Source organism: Humulus lupulus, chromosome 1, assembly GCF_963169125.1.
Source record: "Humulus lupulus chromosome 1, drHumLupu1.1, whole genome shotgun sequence".
In the NCBI taxonomy this organism is placed as follows: Eukaryota; Viridiplantae; Streptophyta; class Magnoliopsida; order Rosales; family Cannabaceae; genus Humulus; species Humulus lupulus.
The window spans coordinates 263,695,687-263,709,228 of record NC_084793.1 but is presented as its reverse complement, the minus strand read 5'-3'; positions in this window follow the sequence as shown (position 1 = coordinate 263,709,228).

Here is a 13,542-nt window from a genome sequence, read left to right as displayed (position 1 = left end):
GGGTTCAAGTGCTAACTGCTTGGTTTTCTTGTTTCCTTAATTGTTCCTAGATCATCGATCATGAGCCGCGGCGTCACCCTTCATCCGGAGGAATTCGTACAATCGGGCCCCATCATCCTGGAGGGGCATAAGCCTCCCATTGGTAACACATGGGAGATGGATGGGGAGAAAAATGAGTTTTGGAACTACCGGATGCTGGGCGCTTTGGAGAAGTATTTGGGAATAGAATCGACTCCCGAACTCTTCTACAATTGGCTGGCCAGGAGGGAGGAGAAGGCCCACACCAGTGTGGGAAAATTCGGGGCCTGGAGCGTAGGCCACATTAGTGTGGGAGCTATGCTCCACTTCATGGCTACTTCGCATGATTCCTTAAGTTTGTGGAATCATGCCATTCCAACTCTTGCCCCAGGCCTACAAGTTGCTCGTGGGGTGGCGCATTTTATGTGCGTCTAAGGAGATCCCGACGCCTACCCCTGCAGAGGTGCTGTACTTCTATAAGCTGGAGCCGCAGCTTAATGTCAAAGATAAGACCCAAGACGAATTTTACAGATTGAAGCCCTGCGACAACTATCCGACTCCTTATAGTTCTTTGTAGAGTCCAAGAACTTTACTTAGCTAGTTAGATAGTAGTAGTAATAGTAATAGCTAGTAGTAGTTATAGTATGTTTATTACTGTGGATTTTGGTTCAAGCCGGGACTTAGTTGGACACTCATAGAAACACTTGTAGATTTTATAAGTTTAACCTATAGTTTAAGAATATTAATTATAACCTAAGGTTTGATTAATATGACTGATTATGAAGATGATAATTATTATACTATAAGGTTTAGATAGACCCAATAAGATATTAACACTTGTCATGTGTATGTTTAATGAGAAATTAAGTATTTTTGAGGAATAAGTTTATTAAGAGTAATATTTGAAAATCCTAGAGTCTGCCAGCAGCTTTGAAATTGTTAAAGGACTTAGTCAAGGCTGTTTACTCAATTCAAATTAGGCTAAAAAAGTGTAATTACGTGTATAATATTTCAGCGTATGCCGATATATCGCAGCTCTAGGGGGCGATATATCGCCACACGGGGATACGAAAAACGCGTAACTTCGCACGACCACCTCGACGAGCCTCGGGAATATGAGCCCAGGCGATATATCGCCTATGGTAGGCGATATATCGGCTCTAGGGCTGCATTTTCAAATGATTTTGAAACCGAGCTCATTTTAATCCTTAACCTCTTGATAAGTCCAGAATCTTTTTGACCGAGTCTTCAGCCTCTGCTGAATGATTATTCAAATGTTTTTCAATTAAAAGCCATTATTTTATTCAAGCTAAATGAAGATATTTTCATTCTTGAACTCTATAAATAGGACCTAGTACACAACCATTTCTTCATTCATCAAGCTGAGTTCAGAGCCTACAAGCTGCTAGGATTACTTTAGAGTGTTATACACTTGGGTTGAGGTTATAAGTTTTATCATCTTAAGCTTATCAAACACTTAGGAACTAAGGTTTATAGTGAATTTCGGTTTCGAGGTGTAGTTCGGGTATAGCAATTTCAAAGGTATTCCTATTCTTAGTTCCTTTCTGTATTGTTTCATTAAGTTCTTATAGTTTTTCTCTACTCAAATCCTAACTCAGTATTCTTTATTCTTGGTTAGGCATCTAAGTTCTTTGAACTTGAGGCTCTCGTTGGTAAGTATTTTCTCGATGGTTTAGTTCATTCTTTTCATTTCTTTTCTTTTAGAATACTCACCTTTCTATTAATGGTTAGTGTTCCAAAATCCCGACCTTGTTCTCATCATCCCGGTATATTTAGTAAGGAAAATAGGATAGTTCTTATGTGATATGTGCTATGTTTATATAAAAGTGTTATGATTATGCTATAGTATGACTTTATGTGTTATGATATATGTATGTGTGGGGCTTATAGTTGTTATATAGCAAACCCTATCACTTTTATGTTTTGGGGCTTATAGTTGCCATATAGCAAACCCCAACACTTTTATGTTTTGGGGCTTATAGTTGCTTAACTAGCAAACCTCATTGTAGTTTGAGGCTTATAGTTGCTTAGTTAGCAAACCCCAATAGTCACCATGTACATGGGTTAGTATTATGATATATGTGTTATAGTATATGATATATGTTCATAGTTTATGTGTATGATTATGTTTCATGCTTGTAGTAGATTTTCCTTGCTGGGCATTAGGCTCATTCCTTTATGTTTTATATGTGCAAGAAAATAGTATGGCGGCGGAAAGGTTCTTGGTAGCTTGGGAATGTGTACTGAGGCAGAATGGAATCGGTGGACTGCGCAAACGATTCGAGGATGAAGTTGTTTAAGTCTTTCAATCATATTTTTTTTATGTATTTTTCTGCATCTGAGTTGTAACGAATTTTAAGATTTAAGTTATGTTATGCTTTATTTTCAAAACAATGGGATCCCATATCCTACTTATGAATTTTTATGTATTTTAAACCTTTACCTTACAGTTTTTAAAAAAAGATATGGTTATTTCATATGTATGTTTTCTTAAGATTAGTGTCTGTGTATAGTAGTTTATTAATGGTCCAAAGTCTAGAATAGTTGGGTCATTACATTCTTGGAAGCACCCCCCTGATGTCAGGCACTACTGGTTCGTGACATCCGGGTTTCTCCTAGAGAAGAACCCACGTTGGTGTTAGACTTCCAGCGCGTGGGTAAGTTGTTTTCTCCCAAACTCCTTTTCATTTTCCTTTTGTTTTGTCTGTTCCTCATTCATGCTCCTGGAGAATAGGACCGTATGCCCAAACTCTCCTCACCAAGTCAATCCTGGATCAGAAGAAGTATTATGCCAACCTGAGCATGGAGGAGCTGGGCGTGGGGGACTACGTGAACACGGAGAATTTATGACTGGTTGGGATGCTCGCGACCAACCAGACGATCGCGACCCCTAGCTTCCAGGGGCTGCAGTGCGAGAGAGATCCCACCCTGAGGGAGGAATTGGACCTTGTTCATATCGAGGTCACTGAGGCCGTAGCCCACGCGGATGCGACAAAAAATAAAAATGAGTAGGCCTGCCAAGCGGAGAGGGTCGCATCTGAGGAGTTGGACGCCCTCCTCGGGGAGGCTCAGTCGAACACTGGGGCTCCCGGAGCCAACATCTCGGGGCAAGGTAATTCTCCTTTGCTTTTAACTTATGCTCCTCACCTCAAGGACTTAGTTAGGGATAGGCAAATATATCGAGACTACCCAATTGGGGTCGTCCAAGAAGTGGGGCTTCCCTGCCCCATTGTCCTGGATACGTCAGCCCTCATGTATTCGTCCAGGTTCTTACAATATGGTAATTTTCTGGACTTGGATGACATGGGGGATCACATTCATTCCTTCGCCTTAGGGGAGTTGAGTCGTGCCCGTGGTTTAGATAAGGGTTCATCCCGGAGGACCTTAGACTAATATTTGCTTTCTGTCCCCATTCACATATCTTGTTGACTGTATTCTATTTGTCCATTTCATACGATTCAGACATGTCTAACCCCGTGGCCTAGATGAAAGAGATGATGGAGGCTTGGGCGGCCACGACCAAAGCATCGGCGAAGAAGGCCGCCAAGGGCCTGCCCAAGAAGAAGGTGCTCGAGTTGGTCCTCAAGGATGCGAGACCGGACTTGGAGGTTGCCGAGAGGACTCCTACCGCGACTATTCTCCTGACGGTACACATCAAAGTCATTCCATCCTCTCCCGCTCATCTCTCGGTTATTGATTTGGAGCAAGAGCCTTTGGCGAATCGAGGGTCAGAGAAAAGAGCCGCAAACTCGGCCGCTAGCCAGTTCACGAACCAGGCCAAGAGGGCTAGGACCAAAGATCTTACCTGGCCAAGGAGCATTCTTCTGGGGAGAGCCTTATTGTCACTCGGGAGATCCCAGAGGCCCCCGTGCTCCCTGTCAATCCGGCCCTCCCCGAGGAGGGGGACATGGTCCTCCAGGAGGAGAGGACGAGGATGGTGTCTCGAGCCTGGGAAGATGGTCGGGACAAATGGGAGGAGGTCTACCGGGCCTTAACTGTCAGGTGAAATGTGGAGTTCATCGAGCGCCCGACCGCCTTTAGAACTCTGCAATTGATCGTGGACCGGATCGTTGCTGAGACTAGGTTTCGTCCCAAGTTGGGGCAGGACATGGCTCCGCTGGCCGCGGATCTGCTGGCCCAGGTTGGAACGACCATGTCCAACCTGTAATTGAAGCCATACGCCACTCTTACCAATCAAGATGCCTTGTTCATCTCCCAGGCCATTCATCACCAGGCCACTGCCGTAAGTTATATGTTCACATGTTCTTTTACTTTACCACACTTCTTACCCGCATGTTTTCTAACTTTAGTTTGTTCTAGGACGCGCTGCTGGCCCACAGGAACGCTAACCTGGTGGTGGAGATGGAAATGAAACTGGAGATGGCCTAAATGGAGTTGGAGGGGGCCGTGAACCAGCAGGAAGTCACTAGGGAGGCCCTGGCCAAGGAGGCTGCTTGGGTTCAGGCTGACCGTGAGGAGGCCGCTCGAGTTCGGTTCCAACTTGAGGAAACTCTGCCCAAGAAGGAAGCTGACCATAAAAAGTTGGTGGATAGTCTGGAGGCAGTGCTTCTTCGTGTTCGGGGTTCGGAGGCATCGACCAAAGCCCTCCTGGAGGCATCTGAGGCCCAATCTCGCCAGGATCGGGAGAAGGTTGCAACTCTTGACTCCTGGATCCAAACCCTGGATGACTTGCTTCAGCTGGAGGTGAAGCGAAATGAGGAGGTTCGCCAAGAAAAGGAGCATGCAGACGCTTTGTTGGAGGCCACCTTTGATGAGGCCATCTACATGGCCTGGCTTCAGGACAAAAACATGAACCTCCTTGTTTACGCTGATCCTGCCGCGAAGAAAGCTGAATTCGAGGCCAAGGAGAAGGCCGATACGGAGCTCATGGCCAGGGCTGAACAAGATGAAGCTGTTCTAGAGGCCCCAGAGCAGGTCAAAGCCTAGGCCTGGGCCTTCAAACTGTAATCGTAGCTTCTTCTTTTTTGTGTTTATATTTGTAATATTTTATGGACGTGGGTGCGTCCGAGACAATTTTCCTTATTTGCTTTTTTATATATCGAATTTATTTCTTGCACCAAGCTTTCCCTTTTTCATTCGTTTGTTTTTTCCTCCAAGATTCACTAAGTGTTTTACCACTTTGCACGAACATGAGTTGAATGCTTGGTCCCGGTTCCAACGGCTGTGACCACCAGAGAAAAGTTGAAGGCATTTAGCCCATCCGGGGACCAGTGTTCGGGTCTCAATGGCCTGGACCATTTTGGGCTTGTCAATATAATTTAGCCTTTTTTACCCTGATTTTATAGTTCAAGCTCCAACGGCCTGGACCGTTAGAGATTTCTTTTAGGTGTGATTTAACTAATTAACTTGCTTTAATCCTAGTGTCCATGTTCCAATGGCCCGAAGCGTTAGTGATCTAATAATTATCATCACATTTATTTTTCCTGATTCTGGTGTTCAGGTTCCAATGACCTGGGACATTAGAGATTAGTTAATTAGCTTATTTTGAACCTCCGGGTTAGGTTCCAATGGACTGAGCCTTTTATAAGACTAATTTTAAACAACTCAGACCTAAGATTCACGTTCCAATGGTTCTGGGCCATTAAAGAGGAAACGTTGACGGGTATTTGGTTATTTGAGACCACATTAGGTCAACCAATTTTTAGGTATTTCATATTCCCGGACCATGTATGTCCGAGTTAGGATTGGGCCTGGGCCATATGTCCTACTGGGTATTATACCTCCGGACCATGTTTGTCCGACTTAGGACTAGGCCTGGGCCTTACGTCCTATTCGGTTTTGTACCCACCGGACCATGCACGTCTGGGTTGGGACTAGGCATGAGCCTTGCATCCTATTTGGTTGGGAGTTAGGTTTTGTACCCCCAGTCTATACGGTCCGAATCAGGACTAAACTTTGCGTTTTGCATCCTGTTTAGTTTTTATTCCTAGACTTGTTCGTATAGATGGTCATACCCCCCTAAGTGAGCGAAGACCGTAGTCTTGGGTCACTTATTCATGAAAAAGGATGAAGATGGATGCAGACTTTATTTCTTTATGATGTTTTGCCCACATCATTTTTATCAAGTATGAAATCGCCCTGGGGCGTACATTGTTTACAAGAAAAGCTAAGAACAGAACCATGCCCTCCCGACTACTGATAGTACCGACGAAGGTGTTCTGCGTTCCAGGCCCTTGGAACCTGTAATGCCCTAAACTCCAGGGACCGTTACGGTGTGCCTTGTAAATAGTACTAAACTCGCTAATCGAGTCATTTGGCCAAAATCGTGTAACTAAGTATGATTAGCAGTTTAGGGATTAAAATTTTTGGTTAAGATATAACGTTTCATTAGAACGTTTATTATATACATTGGGATCCCAAAAATATAATTTAAAAGTCTATTACAAGAAAATATTTACAACCAGCTGATCTAAGCGGCAAAATAGGGTTTAACACTAGTTCCTCTTTCAAACCTCGGCCGTGGCGGTTGAGCAGCCGCATATGCACACATCGTCACATAAACTCTCCAACTCAAGGATGGTTAAGCTTTCTTTTGCCTTTACCTGCACCACATAGCACCCGTGAGCCGAAGCCCAACAAGAAAACTCAATATGCTTATGCACAATAATAACATGTCATAAAATAATAAGGCACATGCCAAGCAAATACAACCCTATTCAAGCAGGCAAATAAGTTCAAACAATGAACGAGTGATTGATCAATAAGTCACTAACAGGGGGTCTGTACCTTTTAACAAGTGACTAATTACCAAGTCACTAACAGGGGGTCTGTACCTTTTAACAAGTGACTAATTACCAAGTCACTAACAGGGGGTCAATACCTTTAAATGAGTGACTAATTATCAAGTCACTAACATGGGATTCTGCTCCCTCGGCCATGTGACAAAACAATCACCTAGACCTTTGGCCCTGGCTCTGAGTAACTAGTCTTAGACTAGACAATCGCTTATAATTTTTCATCAAACTTAGGGTCGGTCCAGCATTAATACCCCATATGAGTCATTCAATGCTGATATTGATTAGATCTAATCTTTTATCAGCTCTGCATTCATGACGCTTATGCCGTTTCTGACTCTTAGGTCAGTAATACGCGACCAGTGCCAATCCTGAATAGTTGGTGCCACACACAAGTAAGCAATGCTACCAAACATATATCATATGTCAAATATTCGAATATAGGGCATTCAACATGCTTACTTAAAAACTGCTAGCATAATTAGGACCATGCATAAACACAAAGGCCCAAGCTCTGAACAATCTCATATTCAATACTCATAGCATGCCCTAATCACATGTTTCTCGTGCAACACATGCATCACATTTAACCACTTTACATGCCTCAACAATAACCATGCATGTCACATTTAAACATCCAACATGAATCAAGAATAACCATGCATGTCATATATACACAGGGTGCAGTTTTCTTACCTTTGGTCCAAGCACAGGTTACCAATAAACGAGCCACAAGCACGATTCTTACTCCAAGCTTCTAGTGAAAACCTAGTCACAACTATAAACGGTGATCCATTAAGTTCAAGTTCTAAAACCACTCCCAGAACCAAGACCTAGCCTCCAAGACATTAAACCCCACTAATTCGGGTAGTAGGAATGATCCCGAGGCCTAAGGTTTGAGTTCCCAAGCTTAAAACATCATTTCAGCCATAAATACCCACAAGCACCGCGACCCCAACTCACTGAGCCGTGGCCCCCATCCAGAACAGGGGCAAGCACCACGACACCTTACACCTAGTGCCGCGGCCCCCAGAGCTCCCAAAGCACTCCACCTGCTTCATCGAGCTTGGGCCGCGGCGCCCAAGAACAGGGCCTCGGCCCGACCTCGGACCAACCATTTTTCTCCAACTTTAACCTTTTAAAACCTCCCAAAATCATACCCAAACATCTCCAAACCCAAAAATCAATGTTCCCAAACATCCCCATGATCCAAAACCCATAAACCCCAAGTCTCAAATCCAACAAAAACTCATCAAAACGCAAAGCCCAATTCAAGCTTAAAAACTTAAAAAAACTTAGCACTTAAAACTTGAATTACCTCCGATTGAGTTATTTCCAACTAAATCCTTTGGCCAATAAGCTTCTAATCTTTCCTAGGATCGCTATGCCTCGATCCTCGCTTGAATCCGAGTTCTAGAACTCAAGTTATCTTCGAAAATGCGATCGGGAGACAAAAATGGAACTTTGAGGGAGAGAGAACTTACCTTACGTTCTTTTATTCTTTTAAAAGGTTACTTCAAGCTTAAGTAGCCTCAAACAAATCCTAACGCTCGGGGTCCCGAAAACACTCCAGGGGGAAAAATAGTCAAAACCTCTAGAATTTCCCCCCGATCTTACTAACTCCTAATTTATCACCAAATATTGATTCCCATTACCCAATAACCCGGTAATGCTCTAAATACCCCTTGACTCACTCCGAGTCAAGAATAAATCCCGTTGTGACTCTCCCACTAGCTTACCTCCTATGATTGTCTCGTGCTGAGTAACCCTGGCATAACCAAATAATAATAAAGCACCACACACATATCACATATATGCCAAATATGCCCGAAATGGCCAAAATATGAAAATCACCCAATTAATCAGAAATGGGTTCACATGCATATTTAATACACCTAAACAGGCATATTATCATTTAATAACACAATAAACCAATTATGGCCCTCCTGGCCTCCTAATCTAGGTCCTAAACCTTATTAGGATATTTGGGGCATTATAGGACCTCTGTTCCGTCTAGTCGCCTTAAGCGATACATTCCCGGACATACTTCATTTTGGATTTCATAGGGTCCTTCCAAGTTCGGTCCTAGAACCCCCACTCCCGGATCTTGGGTTGCAGGGAAGACTCTTCTCAGGACTAGATCACCCGTTTCAAACTTTTGGTTTTTAACTTTAGAGTTAAAGTGCCTGGCGATCTTTCCCTGATACATCTTCAGTTGAACCTGGGATTCTTCTCGGATCTCTTCAATGAGGTCCAAAGATTCTTGGAGTAAGGCGTGGTTCTGGATGGGATCATATGTGTCTCGTCTGTGAGACGGGACGACCGTTTCCACTGGGATGACCGCTTCACATCCATACACCATTGAGTAGGGAGTATGTCCGGTAGACGTTCCTTTTGTGGTTCGGTATGCCCATAGGATGAGGACAGTTCTTTCGGCCACTTGCTCTTGCAGGCTTAAAGCTTTTTCTTTAATGTCCCCTTCAAAATCTTGTTCACAACCTCTATTTGCCCGTTTGCTTGAGGCCTGGTGACTGCGGAGAAGCTTTTAACGATGCCATGTCTTTCACAAAAGTCGATGAAGTGGACGCTGACAAATTGCTTCTCGTTGTCGGACACGATTTTGTGAGGGAGGCCATATCGGCACACAATGATGTTGATGAGAAAGTCCAGGGCCTTTTTGGAGGTGATGGTGCTCATTGGCTCCGCTTTGACCCACTTGGTGTAATAGTCAACGACCACGATGGCATACTTTACACCACCTTTCCCAGTCGGGAGAGATCCTTCCAAGTCAATCCAGCATACTACAAAAGGCCAGGGATTTGTCATCAAGGTTATTTCCATTGGAGGGGGTCGCAGTTCTTCGCGTACCTTTGGCACTGTTCGCACTTGCAGACGTAATCAACATAGTCCTTCTTCGTTGTTGGCCAAAAATATCTCTGCCTTGGGATTTTCTTGGACAGACTGAGTTCAGCTGTGTGATCTCCACAGAAACCTTCGTGCACTTCGTGCATGATTTCACTCATTTCTGTCCCGGACACACATTGGAGGTATGGCATGGACAACCCTCTGCGATAGAGTTTTCCATCCATCATGACGTATATGGGAGCCTAGTACTAAAGCTTCCTGGTGGTTTCCTTGTCTGCGGGTAACCCCCCTATGGTTAGGTAGTGGACGTGAGGGCCCATCCAAGATGTGGAGTAGTCTATGGCGTTGACTGCGGGGGCCTGAATACTTGGTGCAAGAAGGTGGTTGATCGGGACAAGCCCAGAGAGCTCTGCTTCAACATCTGTGGCCAACTTTGCCAATGTGTTTGCAAACACATTCTGTTCCTTGGGGATTTGGCGGATGGAATATTTCTTGAAGGAATGGAGTAGCTCCCGGGCTCTTGTCACATAAGCGGCCATCCTTTCCCTAATTCTAAGACATTGGACCATTAAAACTACTATACATAGACACTACTTTCACGAAAACATACATAAGAAACATTCACAAACTTTATTAAAAACTCTAAGTAAATGTTGAAATACATAAACTCAGGGTTGGGATCCCATTGTTTGAAAAACAAAACATAACTTTAACTTAATTAAAATTGTTTACAAAACCAAGTGCAGAAAATACATAGAAACATAATTAAACAAAAAAAAACTGAAAATAACTTCGTCCTCGAATCGTTCACGCAGTTCACCGAATCCATTCTTCCTCAATACACATCCCCAAGCTGCCAAGAATCCTTCCACCACCATAAGTATTTTCCTGCATACATAAAAATAAAGGAATGAGCCTAATGCCCGACAAGGAAAATCTACTAAAAACATAAAACATACACATAAACATATAATATAAACATATGCCATATACTACTACAATGGCCATTATACTACTTGGGGCTTGTTAACTAAACAAGTCATATGCCCAATAGATTTGTGGGGCTTGCTAGCTAAGCAAGTTATATGCCTATAAATTATTGGGGCTTGTTAGCTATACAAGTCATATGCCTAAGGTCTATCAACATACATAACATAACATAACATAACATAACATAACATAACATAACATAACATAACATAACATAACATAGCATAGCATAACATAACATAGCATAACATAACATAACATAACATAACATAGCATAACATAACATAGCATAACATAACATAGCATAACATAACATAACATAACATAACATAACATAACATAACATAACATAACATAACATAACATAACATAACATAACATAACATAACATAACATAACATAACATAACATGTAAACATATCATATAAACATATAAATTTCTATCATATTTTCCTTACCAATACCGGGATTTGAGAACAAGGACGGGATTTGGAACACTCCTAAAACCAACAATAAAAATGTGAGTATTTCTAATGAATGAGATGATCAAGAAATGAATTAAACCACCAAGATGAAACTTACCAAAAAGAAACCTTAAGTTCAAAGAACTTAAATACCTAACCAAGAGTGGAAAACAACGAGTTAGGATTTTAGTAAAGAAAACTAATGGAAACGAAAGAGTCTTACAGAAATGAACATAAGATTAGGAATACCTTTGGATGTACTAGAACTGAACTACACCTCGATATAGAAAAACACACTATTTATCTTACTTCCCAAGTGTTTATAAAGCTTATAACCCAACCCAAGTGTTTATCACTCAATTGTAAACCTATCAGCTTGAAGGCTTTGAACACAGCTTGAAGGCTCTGAACATAGCTTGAAGAATGAGAGAAATGGTTGGGTACTAGGTCCTATTTATAGAGTTCAAGGAGTGTAAAGATCTTCTTTTAGCTTGAATAAAAAAATAATGAATATTACTTGAAAAGCATTTGAATATTCGTTCAGCAGAGGCTTAAGACTCGGTCAAAATGTTCAAAGGCTTGCTAAGAGTTTAAGGAATAAAATAAGCTCGGCTTAAAAAACGTTTGAAAAACTTGCCCTAGGGCCGATATATTGCCCATTGTAGGCGATATATCGCCTGGGCTTATGCCCCGAGTGTTCGTCGATGCGTTTGTGCGAAGTTCACGTGTTTTCGTATTCCCTGTGTGGCGATATATCCCCCCTATAGCTGTGATATATCGGCATACGCTGAAATATTATACACGTAATTGCACTTTTTCAGCTTAATTTGAATTGGGTAAACATCTTTGACTGAGTCATATAACGTTTTTAAAGCTGCTGGCAGGTTCTAGGGTTTTTAAATATTTCTCTTATAAAATTATTCATAAAAAATGCTTAATTTCTCAATAAACATGCACCTAACAAGTGTCATGATCTTATTGGTTCTATCCAAACCTTATAGTATAATAAAGGACATCTTTATAATCAGCTATATTAATTAAACCTTATGTTATAATTAATATTCTTAAACTATAGGTTAAACTTATAAAATCTATAAGTGTTGCTACGAGTGTTCAACTAAGTCCCGGCTTGAATCAAAATCCACAGTAATAAACATACTATAACTACTACTAGCTATTACTACTATTGCTACTATCTAACTAGCTAAGTAAAGTCTAGGACTCTACAGTATTCCCCTGAGATTTGTATAACCACCAATTGGGAGTCGCTATAGACTTCTAGATTTGCTACTCCTACCTCCCAGGCCAGACGTAATCCGGCTAGCATGGCCTCATATTCGACCTCGTTGTTTGATGTTTCGAATTGGAAGCATACGACACTTTGAAAGTGATGTCCTTGGGGGGATATTAAGATGATCCTGGCCCTGAAGGGGTCGACGGATTCCTTATCTTCAGTGATCCCCGTACACTCCACGATGAAGTCGGCCAAGGCCTGCCCCTTGATTGAAATCCTGGGGACGTGTGCAATGTCGAACTAACTAGGCTCCATGGCCCACTTCAGGAGTCTTCCTGATGACTTGGGCTTCTGTAATACTTGCCATAGGGGATGGTTCGTCAGTACCTTTATAGCATGAGCCTGAAAGTAAGGTCTCAGTTTCTAGGACGCGATCACTAAGCAAAATGTTAATTTCTCGATTAGTGGGTATCTGGAATCTGCGCCCAACAACCTTTTGATCATGTAATAGACTGGGAGCTGGACCTTTCCTTCTTCCCGCACTAGTGCGGCGCTGATGGCGTGTTCGGACATGGCCATATAATGGTATAACGACTCCCCATCTACTGGCTTCGCCAAAATTGGTGCTTGGGCCAAATGTTCCTTTAGCTTTTGGAAGGCTTATTCATATTCGGCCGTCCATTCCAACCTTTGACTTTCGCGAAGGATATTAAAGAATGGGATGCACTTGTCCGTGGACTTTGAGACAAACCAACTTAGGGCCGCTATTCTTTTCGTCAGGCTCTGAACGTCTTTATGCTTCTGGGGCGAGGGCATTTCGATCAGTGCTCTGATCTTGTCTGGGTTGGCTTCTATTCCTCGTGAGCTTACTATAAAGCCTAAGAACTTCTGGATGCCATGCCAAAGGTGCATTTCTTGGGGTTCAGCTTCATCCCATACTTCCGAATGATGGCAAATGCCCCTGTCAGATCATCACCGTGCCCCTCGAAGGTCTTGGACTTGACCAACATGTCGTCTATGTAGACCTCCATGTTCCTTCCCAGTTAGGCTCGAAACATTCTGTTGACTAGCCTCTGATAAGTTGCTCCGATGTTCTTGAGCCCGAAGGGCATGACAATGTAGCAGCACACACCTTTGTCCGTTTGGAAACTGGTGTGTTCCTCGTCCGCTATATGCATTGAGATTTGGTTATAGC